Source organism: Pleurodeles waltl, chromosome 9, assembly GCF_031143425.1.
Source record: "Pleurodeles waltl isolate 20211129_DDA chromosome 9, aPleWal1.hap1.20221129, whole genome shotgun sequence".
In the NCBI taxonomy this organism is placed as follows: Eukaryota; Metazoa; Chordata; class Amphibia; order Caudata; family Salamandridae; genus Pleurodeles; species Pleurodeles waltl.
Window position 1 is genome coordinate 396,152,156 of NC_090448.1, and position 14,915 is coordinate 396,167,070.

Below are 14,915 nucleotides of genomic sequence, written 5' to 3' on the forward strand. Positions count from 1 at the left end.
CAATTGTTGCGCCTTGTCTAGTGATACAAACATAGCAACATATTTACTGAGTTCTTTGATAAATGAGTCACCAAAAAGGAAACCTTCCGCTTTAATCCCTGGATCTGAGACTGCCAGACTGACGAGTTTGGGATCGAGCTTGAGCAGAAGCCCCTTTCTGCGCTCATGGGTTATAGCAGAGTGGCGTTACCTAATAAGCACACAGCTCGTTGCACCTATAATGATAATTCGACAGGGTCCAAGCTAGCATTTTCCAAACGGGCTGCTTCCGCCACATCAAAAATGCGGGTTAAAGGGCCCACAATATCCCAAAATTTGTCCTGGCAAGTGGACCAGGCCTTATCTATTCCTTTGCAAGGGTCTTTACCAAACTTGGTGAAAAAAGTGATGAGGGAAGCGTCAATAACTTGGGTTGCTGAAATTTTTTAGCAGAGGGATGGGCGAGGACATTCCGATTTTAGTTTTGCTCTGACTTGTTTGTCAAGGGGGGTGCGCAATCTGGAGGTCACGTATTCAGCCACATGGTCCGCAGGGAACCAATCAATAGAGTGAGGATGCTGAATGTCATTATGGACGAACATAGGTTCCCGATCTGCATCTGTAACTTTGCATGACTTGGAAAGCTTGTGGGCATCTAGTTTGGCTTTTTTGGGAGGAAGAGGGGAGAAAGAATCTGCATTATCAATGTCGGAGGTGTATGAATCCGGGTTATGGTCATGCAATTCCTCATCAGTATTGTCCAAAATTTTCAAAATCATAATAGGAGAAACATGTTTGGCTTTAGCTACGCATTTTTTAGACGATTTACTAGAAGTTATCCCCTCCCTTAAGGGAGGCCTTTGAGGAGCCGCGTCCTCTGTCCTGTGTGAGAAACCCTCACCAATCAATAACGTTGCTTTGGTATTCTTTGCAGCACAAGGACGCTTTCTGCTATCCCCCGCAGACTGGGCCAAAATCGTCTTGGATGCTAATTTTACCACAGAATTTTCAAGTTTTTCCCAATTTGTTCAGTGAAGCAGAGACTGCTTGTTCAACTGAAAGTTGTATAAAGTTGTTTATATTTTCTTGAATAACCTCCTCCTCCTCAATGGCAGCATGAGAAATGGGGGAGCTGTCCATTGTGATGAAGCTACAAGCTCTGGGAAGCGAGAGGCAAAAAAAGGTGAGGAAATGGTTAATTTTTCTTCACCAGAGCCGATGCCACCTAGGGGCGGGGAAACAACACGAGCAGTCCAAGGCAAGGTGTGCCACGGAGAACAGGAGCTGTCGGAAGGTCCGACAAGAAATTATGGAGTGGAAAGGCAAAGGAGCGAAAATATGAGGAGCGCGCTAACAATTTGCCGTTAGTTGCCTGCGACCGTCGTTTGAAAATGGCGGTTGCGCTGTGAAGGGAAAACGGAAGAAGTCAGGAATGAGCGCGCGCCACAAGGAAGACATGCGGCTACAGCCGACTGGACAGAACACAGCAGTGCAATAAGCATATGCGCGGGCAACAACGTTAAAAAAATCAGTACTAAACAGTGCATATAAACACAATATTAAATGAATGAAGATACTTATCTTGACTGCGAGCAGCAGAAAAGAGGGCTATTCTCAGTCAAGATGAGTATTATAGGGGCAGCCCGTTGGTGATTAGTGCATTATACTTGACTACTTGTTGCCTCCCATTGGCCACTTTCTTTGACCTGATGGGAGTTGTAGTTTTGTCTTGATTGCGGTTGCTATTAAAATAAACAAGAAAAGAATAGCATAATAGGATCCGCCGGTCTTGTCATAAAATTGATGCTATATTATGTTATTTTAGGTTTCTACGCTTTTAACTTCCTCCACTCCAACGGAAATGAATGAAAAAGCGTTTGCTGACACTGCAGTCAGAAACGTCCTTAGTCCCTCTTCTGTTTTGTTGTCTGCCCTGGTCACAGTCCTTCTACTCTTTCTGAGGATTCGTGCTGTGAATGGCTAGCCCCGGTGACAGTTGTTTTGTAACCCGTTGACACCAGCGTACCTTTAAAGGTAAGGGTACTTTAAAGCAGAACGCACTGCAGCTGGATTGGTTGGCCTGAGAGGGGGTTCCTACCTTGACACTGTTTCCTTACAGACCAAGCTCAGTTTCATGAGTGACTTTGAGCAGCACTGTAGTGACTGTGGCTGAACAGCTCTAGTTTTGTAATTGCAGTTATATGGTGCTTACTACCCCAGACGAGGCGCCTAAATAAGCACATATGCCGAACCCTCACCTCCAGTAGTCAACACGCTTTCACCTGTGGGAGTTTTAGCCCAAACGCCGAGATCCGCTGGAGTTATCGGCTGAGATATCGGTAGTACCGATACTGTGCACATTTTTCAGGCAGCTCCCACTAGTTGCAGGCGCAGTGTATGTTTTTCAGGCAGCTCCCACTAGTTGCTTGAGAAGTTGGAGAACTAACCTTTGTATCCCCGTTCACCATCCCTGTCACACAAAACGGACAGGATTAGTCCATGAATGTTTCTGGATTCCGCTTTCAGCAGCGCTAAGGCATTTGGTGACTCGTGTAGGGTTAGGGGGCTCCCATATTTTGTGGTTACTGTATTGTTAGTATTTTCGCAGGCAAGGAATACATGTTCAAATAGTGTTTAGTAAACTACGAACTCCGGTTTTTAGGTCTCTCCTACCAGCCAGCCGGTTACGAAAGACTGAAGGTGATCCTACCAGAATATATAGTGGGCTTAAAACCCACCCATTGTTTACCACTGGTTTGTTTAATTGTCACTCATTTCCTTCCTTTTTATTTGATGTCTTATTTTCATCCTCGTTTTTTGTCCCACCCTTGTAGTTGTCCCACCTTTGCAGTATAACATGTTCACTGTCCTTTGGCTTGCTTGAATTCTTTAATTTTATCACTTTTAGGGAATTACTTTCTTATTTTTCTTTCAGCATTTCCTGAGAATGCATGTGTTTGTAGCTCTCTCCTTCGTATGCTGCTTCTTTCTCCCACACAATTGCCCCCTTGTGCTTCTTGTTAATCTCTCCTGTGTTCTGGTTTTCCCCTCCTCTCCCCACCTAGCTTTATTTTTATTTTCTCTCCTACCTGTTGCTTCTCCCCAACCATTCCCCCATTGCCATCCTACCACTTGTGGTTAGTTATGTTGTTTCCATTTTTTGAGGACCTGGCAGCTACCATTAACTGCGTTGCTACCAAAAAGATCCTATCAAGCACTTGTTTTTTTTTAAAACCAAGCTAAGTGCTATCCACCGTTTTAGATGGTTTAGTTTTAAAAAAATCATGTGCCTCTGCATTCTGTAGGCAGGCACGTGTGTTGACGCACCTACATACATGTAGAATGATGCATCTAGCAACAGCAGTCACATCATCTTGCCTGTGTTTTTATATTGTACCTGACACAGCGCATGCACTGGCATTTGCAAGACATTTCGTTAGCATGAAGAGGGCTTAGAGCCTGGCCATAGCTTTCAATTTGTTGGCTTCATCGTCATTCTTATTTCCTTGCTTTTGTTTTGTAAATGGATGCTGGTTTTATTTCCTTTTTGTGTGTTTGTCCCTCCTGTGGCGCATGGCTTAAGTATTGCTTTTGTCTCCACTCAGTGTCCTTCAGCTAATTGCGCTTTGATAGCTGCCTTGTTTTTTAGTTTTGGAGGAAGCACTCAACAATACTGCATGTGTGAGGAAGCACTCCATAATGCTGCATTTGTTTGCAGGCTGTCTATTTCAGTCCTGCTCCCTCTTGTGCTTCTAACATTCTTCATTATGGCAGAGAAAGTTCATTTTCAGGCAACGTGTGTTCATTACATTTTTCTGAAATTTGCTGCTTTTTTTGTTGTATAACAGACATCCTTCCATGCTGCCTTAGCACCCTCCCTCCTACTCCCCGTTCCACCCCTTTCCATATCTCCGACTGTGTTACTGCTTCAGAAACCCTACAGTATAGTTGAGAAAGTTTATTTTTGAAGTGCTTGTCACATACATTTTTCTAACCCTTGCTCTTTTAGTTTTACTGCAGACATGATATTCATTTGTATTGTCCCCTCCCTCTCTCTCTCTCTCTCTCTCTATATATATATATATATATATATATATATATATATATATATATATCTGTGTTGTCTTTACCTGGTCCCTCCCTTACCTTCACTTGAAACAACTACGATGATTCCCAAACTTCGAGATCAATAAATGGCATCAGAGTGATACTCACAACCTTAATGGCCAATCAGAAGCTCAGATATTATGGAAGACTGCCCTTTAACTTTATCGTGGTTTCTGATGGAGCATAAGGGCTATTGATTGACATGGTCCAAATCGCCACTATCTGACATGCTGCACTGGCTGATGCTAGTGCAGCCTGTGAGATATTTATTACGTCTGTGTGAGGATGTGCTGTCCCAGCTCTGGCTTGACACGTGCTCAATACTGCCAGTGTAGTCCTTTTCAGCTGCAAGGTGATATTAGAGAATTAATATGAAAACAAATGATCAAGGAGGATAACAATTTATGTTTTCATGTAAATGCTGTAAAGTGTAAGTCGTAAGATGCACAGTGAGGCATGATGATTTAGTGAGTCGGTGCCTTTTTGCCTCCCTATGGAGGAGCCAACACTGACCATACTATATAATGACAGCCCAAACTATACCATACCATACTGTAGAATTACAGGCCATACAATACAATACAATGATAGGCCACCATACAGCACCGTAGTCTACAATGATATAACATATCATACCATAGAATACTATGCTATACTGTACTTTGCTAAACTATACTATACAATGACAGGTCACACCATTCCATACCATACCATACAATGTCAGGCCACACCATACTATACAGTGACCAGCTATACCATAAATTACTATTTAAGGACAAGCCATACCATACTATCCTGTACAATGGTAGGCCATACAATACCGTACAGCAGGCCATGCCATTCCATTTACCATGACAGGTCATACCATACTCTACCATGCAATGACAGGCCATACTTTAATATACAGTGACAGGCCATTCCATACCCTACCATACTACCCAGTAACGAGCCATACCATACAGTGACATGCCATACTACACAATGATGAGCCATACCATACAATGACAGGCCATACCTTACTGTACAGGTTATACCATACCATACTATACAATACACAGCAGCCATGCTGTTGTACAACATGGCTAAAACATTTAGAAAGCCAATAGATGTCACACAGGTGAGACCTGTTGGCTTTGCTGATTTTACTGTGCAGCATAACTGTGTTTTGCCGCATTGGCAAAGTCATTATGTCCAAAAACCTGTTGGCTTTGCCATTGCTTGTTGCTGTACACACGGTGCCTGAAAGTGTAAGGCTGTTGCTGGTTTTGGGGGTGCTAGCTAAGTGCAGATAGCAGCCATGTTGGATCTACCTTGGATCGTGGCCATGGCCCTGAACTAGGGTTTTGAAGTTTTTGCAGTAGATTTTACTGTCCTGATTTGAACAATAAAAGCCCCAAGACTCACTGCTCAAAAGTATTCTAACAACAGTGACCTGTTTTGAAATATAGGCCCAGGAATAACAAGAATTCTGGGTCCATTAAACATTTTGTGCTATGGTGGATTGAATTCCTACAAAATTACCAGCCTGATGGAATGACTGGAAACTGTTCCTTTTCTTGCTGTTTTTGAGACTCTTGAGCTAATGTTTTCATTGTAAACACTGAGTCAGTATTTTTTTTATTTTTTTTATAAAGAATTTTTTATTGATTTGCATGAAAACAATAATAAGTACAGATCAACATGATGCCAACGGGCATTTAAACAATGGTGGTCGAATCCTAGGTCCCCCCCACACCTTGTTGATACATATAATATACAATCTTTAAACCTAAAAGCCTGCCATGCCCTCCCACTTCCCCCATATCTTGTTATGTTTATTTAAGCAACCTCTGGCCTCATATATAAGTTTCTCACGCTGCGCACACCAATCCACCCCCGTCTCCACTTAGTCAGTGTCGGTGCATTCTTTGCCTTCCATTCTGTCATTATATCCCTCTTGGCCACCAGGCATGCCTCCCCTAAAAAGGTCCGGTCTGAACTTCGCAGCACAATGTCACCCATGGCCCCCAGGAGGAGGGGCACTGGCAACCTCTCCACCTCCTCTTGTAAGACCCCAGAAATCTCCTGCACAACCGCACCCCAGTAGGCCGCTATTATCGGGCATGCCCATACCATGTGGAAGAAGTCAGCTGTGGGGCCCCCACAACGTGTGCATTCCGCCGAGGAGCGGAGGCCCGCTCTGTGTAGTTTGTCGGGCGTGAGATATGCGGCATGCAGAAAGTAGGTTTGTATTAATCGGAGGCGAGTGGCCATTGTAAGAGAGCGCGGGGCCATCAGTGCTTCTGTCCAATCCATGTCCTCCATGGGACCCACCCAATCCTCCCACCTCTTGCGAAGTCCTCCCAGGGGGCCCGCCGCGACGGTAGTTAGGGTGCGATATATCTGGGAAATCCCTCCTCTGCCCAGGTTTCCCATCAGAGCCTTGGCTTCCATGGGGCTATGCTCGGGATGGTGTCCCCAGTCTGTACGTGGACTAGTAGGGCATGACGCAACTGAAGATATCGGTAGAACTGTGTCTTGTTCAAGGCGTATTGTTTCTGGAGTTCCTGAAAGGACCGCATATGTGACCCTTCCCAGATATCACCCAGAGTGGAGATACCTATGTTGTCCCAGGTCTGAAGGCCCTCCAGACCTGCCACATGTTCCAGCTGCCTCCCGTGTCATAGCGGGGTCTGTTGGGTAAGGCGTCCCCACCACCCCGTCACTTTCTGAGCCGTCCGCCATCCCTGTAGTACCACTTTGGTTACATCTGGGGTATCTCGAGGGATCGGATTCCCATAAAGGGCGCCGAAGATCTGTGGGTAGCCCATTGTTTGTAGTTCTAGTTTGTATGCGGGGTCTGACCAACCACCTCCCACCCAGTCATTAATCACAACTGTATGCATCGCTAGATAGTAGTATTGGACATTAGACATGCCTAAGCCCCCCTCGTATATGTCCCTCTGACATGTTTTAAGCGACAATCGTGCGCGAGTTCCGCCCCATATGAATTGGCGCGCTAAGGAATCCATCTCCCTGAACCATTTAGTGGGGACGGGAAGTGGGAAGTTCTGTAGGAGGTATAGGAGCCTGGGGAGGATCATCATCTTGTACAGCGCTATTCTGCCAAGTAGATTCAGGGGAAGCACCTTCCAGCGCAGGAGGTCGAGCTTGATTTTCTTTGTTAGTGGCGCGATATTAAGTTCCCACGCTAACTCGGGAAGAAGTGAAACATGTATTCCTAGGTATTTGAAGCTGTTTCTCCGAACTGGGATGTTTCGTTGCCAGTCTATACAGTCGCGAGAGCGGTGCAGGGGGACTAGCAGGGACTTGGCTGGGTTCAGGATCAGTCCTGAGGCTTCTGCGAAAAGTCTCAGGATTTCTAGGACGCGCGGGCCGCTTTTGGGTGGGTTGGAGATATACAGGAGAACATCGTCTGCGTATAATGCCACTCGGTCTTCCGAACCGATGGGCCAGTGCCAGCCCTCAATCAGTGGGTCGCTTCTCAGTAGTATCGCCAAGGGTTCTATTACTAGCGCAAAAAGTAGAGGGGATAGCGGGCATCCCTGTCGCGTTCCACGGCCAATGGGGAACGGGTCGGAGACTACTCCGTTCACCCAAACTCGGGCAGTCGGATTAGAGTATAGGAGTTTCACCAATCCTCTGAATTTCTGTCCGAGCCCATTTTTATGCAGGACCTGTTCGAGGTAAGACCAATCCACCGTATCAAAGGCCTTTTCAAAATCAAGTAGAAGTAGTGCCAAGTATTTGTGTGACAGAGTTTTGCGGTGCGCCAAAGCCAGATGTAACCGCCTGATGCAGTGCCTGGTACTACGGGTAGGCATGAAGCCACATTGGTCAGGGTGAACCAGAGTGGGCATTACCTCCTTTAGTCTGGAGGCAAGGATCGAGGAGAGTACCTTAATTTCGACATTTAGGAGCGAGATGGGCCGGTACGCTGAGCAGTGTCGTGAAGGGGGCTGGGTTTTGGGGATCACCACAATTGTCGCTTGGTCAGTCTCAGTGGGGAAGCGGCCTTGGTTTTCAGCTTCGTGGTACATGTTAAGTAGGTGGGGACCCAGGATGTCACTGCATTTACTATATAGTTCTGCTGGGAAGCCGTCCGGGCCTGGGGTTTTGCCCGTTGCCAGGCTGGATATTGCACTGCTAATCTCTGCAAGGGTAATGGCCTCCTCCAATCTATTTCTCGCCTCTGGGGGCACCCTCGGAAGGGTAATGTCGTTTAGTAGTGGGGTCTCTCTCTCAATGGGGGGGCGTGGGTGCTTGGCATATAGACGCGTATAGTAGGAAGCGAAACTATGTGCAATTTCTGCAGATGTTTTAACAAGGGAGCCCGAGTCCTCTAGGATCTCGGGTATAATTCTGTCGGCCATGGGGCGGGTGGCTAGCCAGTGCAGCAGTTTCCCGTTTTTATCCCCCCATCCATATATTCGGGCTGCTGAGGCTCTCCACATGTGTTTGGCCGACTCCAGCATCATATGTTTGATATCCTCTCTCACCCTAGTCTGTCGCCTCATGTTAGAGGCCGAAGCCGAGTTTACATGCTGGCGTTCCAGTCGTAGGGCCTCGGTTTCCATTACAGAGATCTGGGAGTTCTGGTCTGGCTCACAGGACCGAAGAATGTGTTTGGCGTGCCCTCTAAGAGTAGCCTTACAAGCGGCCCATATTATTCCCGGGGATTGAACCGAACCTACGTTAAGTTCAAAATATTGACTGAGGTGATTCCTGAGCTCCTGCGTGTAATCTTTATCCTGCAGGTGCCAAGCGTTCAGGCGCCACATAGGCCGCTTGGTGGGGTCTACTCCGCCTAGTCGGATACGTATTGGCGCATGATCCGAGACCCCTCGGGGGAGAATCTCTGCCCCCGTGATGTTTAAGAAGTCCAGAGCGGGCATAAACACAAGGTCTATTCTGGATTGCGTCTGGTGGGCCGCGGACGTGTGCGTGTACTGGCGCTCTCTGGGGTGCCAGGTGCGCCACACCTCGCACAGGCCGAGGCTTTCCGCCCAATTGCTTAGGGCTGAAGCCCTCTTAGATCTATTGGTGGTGATTTCCCCAGATATGTCCAGAGTTGGGTCAAGAACCGCATTGAAGTCGCCTCCCAGTAGGGTGGTCCCTTGGGGGAGTCCTGAGGTCACTCGGTGGAGCGAAAGTAAGAAGGTGTCAAGCCCCGCTGGAGGAGCGTAGGCACATACAAGGTTTAACGGGTGCCCCTGAAGAGTCCCTGTGACTACTACGAATCTACCCTGTGGGTCGGACTGCGTGGCTGTGATCACCATGGGTAAAGATCGGTGTAGTAGGATAGCCACCCCTCTAGAGCCTCTGGAGAATCCTGCGTGGTATACTCTATCATATCCTCCTCGCGCGAGCATAGGGCATCTAGATCCAAGGAGGTGGGTCTCCTGGAGGAGGACCACGGAGGGGGAATATCTACGGAGAGTGTGGAATACTGCTGATCTCTTGATCTTGTCTAATAGGCCATTTACATTCCAGGAAAGGACTTGGGTCCTCGAGGGCCAAGCGTGAGGTGTGCAGGTGTTACGCAAGATTTAGTGTGCGGGTGTAAACCTAGGGACGACCATTTCAAACTATTTGGTGAAATCTTAAAGTTACAAACCAGGCTGACTAACTCGTAGCCCTTTAAACCCAACTCAAACTCCCCCCCCCTGAAACTCCCCCCCTCCCCATACTCCCACCCCGGGAGCATCTGTCGCCCAAAAACCCAACCAAAACCAGACAGCCAGCATTGCTGTCGTTGGGGTGGAGTGGTGGACCCCTCCTTTCTTTCGGATCAATTGCAATTAGCGGTCGCAAAACGAGCATTCGACACCATACTTTAGAAAGTCTCCGGTGTCGTCAATGGCAGTCCCACCGGGGCCTGCCCGAGCACATCAGGCGCGGCCAGTCTCTCCCTACGTCCAACGAGGGGGCCGCACACGACTCGTCAGCCGAGCACCGGAGATTGACTTAGGCGACCGTCTTCTGTCACTAGGGCAGGTGTCTGAGGCCCCGGAAGAGCGTCTGTTGTGATCTCAGTCTGTGAGCCTGAGTCTTGGGCCGTCTCACCGTCCGCAAGAGTGTTCAGATCTTTCCGCCTACCTCTTCGAGATCTGGTGCGCCGCCGGCTCCTCTGGGGCCCCTCTGAAGAGGGGGGTACGATACAAGGGGTTTTCCCGGCAGCCCCCGGGGGACCCCTCCGGGCCCCGATGCCCTCCTCCGTCAGCCAGTCCCACGCCTCCTCAGGTGATTCAAAGAAGTATGCTTTCCCAGCCATGAGAACTTTGAGGCGAGCAGGGAAGAGGAGCATGTACGAAAGTTGCATTGCCCTGAGTTTTTGCTTAACCTGCTCATACGACCTGCGGCGGGTTTGGACCTCTCTGGTGTAGTCCGGAAAAATTAGGATTTTGTGATTTTCCCATTGAAGATCTTCCAACCTCCTCGCTTCTTTAAGGATGTTGTCTCTGTCTTTAAAATTAAGAAATCGTACGATCATTGGGCGCTTCGGGCCGCCCGGAGGGGGCCGAGGTGCGAGTGCCCTGTGGGCTCGTTCAACAGCGAACAGGGGCGAGAGGGATTGGTCCGGCATCCACGTTTTGATCCATCTCTCTAGGAACTCGGGGGCCTTGTCATCCTCTATACCCTCGGGGAAGCCGATAAAGCGTAAGTTGTTGCGTCTTGCCCGGTTTTCAGCATCCTCTGCACGGCGGTGAAGCTCGTTGGTTCGGGTCTGCAGTTGGGCCACTTTGATTTTGAGGTCAGACAAATCAGTATCATTCTGAGAAACTCGGGATTCCACCTCAGTGATTCGGTTTACTGCATTTCTAAGGTCTTGTCTGATGAGGCCCATATCCACTCGTACTTCTCCGATCTTGGTTTCTACGGCTACCTGCGATGATTGAATAGCTTGGAGAATGGCGCTCACTCCGTCCAGGGTCGGACCCCCGCTGGCTGTGTCTCCCCCGCCCCGCTGGCCCGTCGTCGTCGTGAACTGATCGATTTTTTGTTGGGAGGGTGGAGGCTGTTTGTTCGCCTTGTCCTTTCCCATCGTGGTGCCCGGGGTGGGGGCCGGGTGTGTCACACTCTCCGTATTTATGTTTTCAAGCCCAGGTTTTCAATTTGTTTTCCGGTGTCTTGGACCAGGGAAGGTATTGGTGTGCTGCTCCGCGCAGGGACGGTGGGGTGTCACTGTCTCAGGGGCGTCTTCTGGACTAATTTGCTCTCTCTTGGGCCCTGTGGAAGCATCTTTTGCCGGTACCGTTGAAAGACCTGGTCGTTGGCTCCCATCCGGTAGCTCCCCTCCTCTCACCCTCTGCTTAGGCGAAAGGGACTCACCACAGATCCGGGCTCAGGTCTCCCCACACCCAGGATCTGGCGTTTCCGTAAAGGGCCCCATTTCGCCACACGCTGGCCTCTACTTCTCAGATCTGTCTCGACAAGGATCAATTGTCTATAGTTCGAGGCCTTAAATTTCAGACTGTTTTGGGGTGTGTGTCTCCACTTCTCGGATCCTGGTCTGCTACCAGCTCTTGGTGTGGGCCTTGGCAAACCCCCTCTGGATGGGGATCTGAATGGGAGCCGGAGGTGGGCCACTGCCCGTCCCCTTCACTGTAGCAATGACAGGAGAGGGGGGGGTTCACAACTCGTCGACCCCCTCTCCTTCCTTCTCCTCCTCTCCTGGGCCCCGGATAGTGTCTTCGTCCTCCCGGGCGGCCCCCAGTCGAGTCCCGACCCCCCCGCGCGGCCCCAGCCCCTATTACGTACCAGGAGGGGGCCGCGGGGGGAACATGCAGCGGCGGGGGTCTTCCTGTCCTCGCCCGGCCGCTTCACTTTCGTCTCGCGGGCCAGGCAGGATGGATGGGGGGTCCAGGCCTCCCGGCCTGCACCCGCAGGGCAGTACACAAGGCGGGGCCGCTCACCCGGTGCCTTCTTCTCCGGCCGCCCGGCCACAGGGATCCGCCGCCGGGGCCCGGTCCAGGCCCCTCCCAGGGACTCTCTCCGTTCTTTCAGCCTGCTGCACACGCCATCAGCTCAGCTATCGGCCTGGCCACGGTCCAGCCGGGCGCGTCGCGGTCGCCATCTTGTTTTCCCTTCCCGGGATCGGCCTGGTCTCCGCGCGGGCATAAAATGCAGGATCTCGTTTTTTTTTGCCGTGCGCGACCCCCGCGAGACCCAGGGTCACAGGGGTGTCCGAAACGGCGTCTTTCAGCTCCCTCGGACCGCGCTAACTATGGGCGGATGACGGAGGGGTCCAGAGCACTCTCAGAGTGCGACCGCCATCTTGACGCCCGAAGCCACGCCCCCCAGTATTAATATTAAAGAACAAAGTGTGAGTCAATGTAGCAATGAACTGGAAAAAGTTCGTTATAAATTACAGTGTAGAGTGAGGAAAGACTGAGTAGTACCAAACAATCCAATGTAGGGGAATAATTTGAGAAATACCTCTTAGAAACTACAATAAAGCGGAAAGAAAGACTTGATGGTATCATTAAACAGTACAAATAACTTCTGTAATTGTAATGAGGACAACAAGTAATTGCGCTGTTGGATATGTATCTACAAGGAGCTACATTTCTTGTTTATGATAAACATTAGCATGATACTTAGTTATAACAGGAATTGTGACTGATCGCATGTTAGATTTATTTCTGCTATGTGCAGTGGCCATACTGCTTCCTGTTAACTCCACTGCACACGACCGAGTTCACACTCAGGGTGACAAGTGGAAACAAACCCTGGCAAAGTAGATGTGGTTGGGGGTGATTGATGGATATGTACATACATACAGATGGATTTATACCCTGCTGTTTACTTTGTTTTACTCCTGACAATTGCTTATTTCGTTTCTCTACTCCAGCGTATCCATTTACCTAATGATATTTACCAGATGACAGGGTGATGCTGAACGTATAATAAATTATGATGGACTAGTCGTATGTCGGTAGTTAAGTTGATGACAATTGAGAAATAATAAAGCATGTAACAAGTTTTGCTAAAATAAAGTTGCCGTGTTTCCTGTATTTCGAAATCATTAATATTACAGCAGTTATTATGTGTTGCTCTAAGCAATTCATGGGGCTTAATGGACACCAATAATACTTTGAAGGGAATTATTCGAAAACTGTTTCTGGGCATTTGGACTTACTACCATCCTCATCTACCATGCATCTTCCATTAACCCAGACTTTATAGAAGTGCTTAGAACGCCAACTCCATACCATTGTATTTTACTTTTTAACTTTTGTGAGCCTTTTTATCTTTTTATTTCGTTCTGTGATGTTAAAAAATGTATTTCTATTCAAGGAAATTCCTCTGGATGGACTTGTTTCTTTATTATTTGCGATAACATTATTGTATCTGAGCCCAAACCACTAGCTTCCCTAAAAAGCAATTCTTTTTTTTTTGTTTTCTTTTTTTTTTAGAACACATTTTTCTTAACATAACAAAAACCATGACAGTAATGATTGTGATTCTTCCAAAGTTCATCACAACAGTCTTATCATTTTTTAAAAATAATTAGTTAATTGCATATTTCTTTTTTACTTCCCTATCACGTGGAAGCATATTACATATAATTGTTGAATTCCAACATTTTATTCCTGAAAATTAACACATTATTCCAGCTTTGCAATAGTCAAACACATGCCATGTCTAAGATGATCTTCCCTTTTCCAGTGCATTGGTGTGCTCCCGTCCCTTTTACTACTGCTCACCCCTCGTTATCTGTTGATCCTCCTAGGCTTTGGGTATCTATCCCTCCCCTCAAAAATGGACAGCAATTTTCCCCAGTCATGCAGGTCATCCTCCAACTTTTCGTCTGTTCATACTCATTTAAGACAAATTTCTTCTGCCAGCGCCTATTTCCTTACATCTCTTTTCCAGTGTCTATCCCAGGTGTTGTGCTCCCCATCCAGGTGATGGCAGTGCTGCGTTTTGCCACTAATAGTGCCAGGTGTGTCAACTTATACTCCATCTTTTTTGCCTTGCATGAATGTATTTCTCCCCAGCAGCCCCACCACAGGGCACCATTCTAATTGTATCCCACAAGCAGTCTCCAATGTTGGAACAGTTCTTCCGAGAATGCTCTTACAGGTGGGCAACTCCAAGCGAGATGCAGAAAGGTGGCATTGTCCGCCCGGTAGCGGGGGTAGCTTGTCGTTCTGGTGTGGTATATCCTATGGAGTAGGACCGAGTTAACTTAAACCTGACATTGGAGGACACCATGCACACCAAAGACCACATCCTGGACCACTGTTTGTCTGTAAGGTGGGTCCCTAGTTCTGTGGCCCATGCCTCCTGAGCCAGGAATTGTGTTCTCCGGCTGTCCACTAGTGTGGCTTTGTATAAATGTGGTATCAAGTGTCTTGCACCTCCCAGTTCCAATAGGGCTCGAAATACCAGGGAGGAGGGTGGGGCAGTTGGAAAACTCTGCCATATCTCTTTAGCTGTATTGGCTATACTAGCATATACGAGGAAATGTCCATCACATAGAGTGAATGTCTCCCACACAGCCTAAAATGATTGAAAGTCGCCTGCTGGGTAAAGGTCTCCTAAGGTCTCGTACCCATCCGCCTCCGTTTTGTTCACTGTCAAAGTCAACATGTGAAAGGCTGGAAACTCTCAGAGTGTAAAAACTCTGTGGCAAACAGTGCTTTTTGCAGAATCACTTTAACAGTCCTAACACTCTTATCATTAACTATTAAAACACACAATGTTAAATTTAAAGGTCTACTCTATGGGCTTTATTAATCTCCTTGCAATAGCTTTATTACGAGTGATCACATATGCCCAGGCTACCATCCCTTCTCCGTGGCCTGGGCACGTACAGGGTC

The 14,915-nt window shown here is 48.0% G+C and overlaps 1 protein-coding gene across 1 annotated transcript in view; it reads left to right on the forward strand.

Annotated features, from left to right (window-relative positions):
• Positions 1-1,919: 1,919 nt before the first annotated feature.
• DNAJC4 (DnaJ heat shock protein family (Hsp40) member C4) overlaps positions 1,920-14,915 on the forward strand; it is a 425,931-nt gene continuing 412,935 nt past the window's right edge. The window contains exon 1 of the mRNA XM_069207103.1: positions 1,920-2,013. The gene's annotated coding sequence lies outside the window, so the exon portion shown is untranslated. The remainder of the gene's footprint in view (positions 2,014-14,915) is intronic.